We start from the raw sequence: 1,280 nt of genomic DNA on the forward strand, positions 1-1,280 counted from the left end.
TAAGATCCAAGAACTTTTCAATACTTCAATTACATAACTTATATGAATCTCAATATTTAATTTAAAATAGAAATAAAAAAACTCTTTAATTTCCATTGGCATATATGTGCATATTTTCACATTTTTTAGTCCATTTTCCCGATTTTATGGGATTTATTTTGAAAATTAATACTGTTATACTTACCTCGACTGCAGATCATAATATTAAAACGTATTAAAGTTTTTTAAAGTACCTACTCGTACATAATTTTAAGTCGTATGAGTATATTTTTAGAAAAATATTTATTATTTTTATTGTTATTCAACTGTTATATACCAATATAGATTTTGTTTATCATACATTTTAAACAAATATATAAAAATATAATAATGAATATTTATTAGTATATAGATAAATTTAATCTTTTTATTGTAATGCATTTGTCTATACCAATGTTTTTATTCTTGGAATTTTCATCTAAAGCCGGATTCACAGCTGCGTCGTGTGTCGTGTCGTGTCAATCAAATCGTATTGTGATTGGATATTACTTTTTTGGTATCATGTAATAACCAAGTTGCAACCGAGTATACCAAGAATTGACTACTGCTCAACTTTTAAACCATATTGGTTACCAGTCGTAACCATATAATAACCAAGCCCTCGCACGACACGACACACGACGTAGCTGTGAATGCGCCTTTACTTTGAAGCCGGGTTCATACCACAGTCACAGACATAGACATATTAATAAATTATTATTACTGCATTATGGCTCACTACATCTTCGGTATACGTGTTCAAGTTAGCATAGAATAGTGATTAGGGCCGAAAGTACTCTGTTCACCCGGTCTGTTACCCGTAACGTCGAAAGTTAAAATATATAATTATAATAATTCATTAATAATATACGACGATGGTGGACGGTTACCTTTAAGCAGAGCGAAATCCACTTACCCACCTTTTAGATTCTGAGTGGAACGATGAATGTATTGATTTTACAATGATGTGTGTTTTTTTTTTTATTTTTTTTTTTATTTTTGTGTCTGTCATCACCTTTTAGGACAGTAAAACTGCTTCGATTTTCTTCAACAGTAACTTTTAAGATTGGGAAAGTGAATCTAGTTGGTACTTTGGGGGGTCAAAAGTAAAAATTTCCCAGTAGTTTTCAAAAGCGACGTGAAAAACAAAAAAAAAAATTAAGAAAAACGGGAATTTTTACGCAAAATCGATTTTGGTTTTTGGTGTAACTCTAAAACAAATGACCGTAGATATATGAAATTTTTACAGGTTGTTTATATTT

Source organism: Acyrthosiphon pisum, chromosome A1 (assembly GCF_005508785.2).
Source record: "Acyrthosiphon pisum isolate AL4f chromosome A1, pea_aphid_22Mar2018_4r6ur, whole genome shotgun sequence".
NCBI lineage: Eukaryota > Metazoa > Arthropoda > Insecta > Hemiptera > Aphididae > Acyrthosiphon > Acyrthosiphon pisum.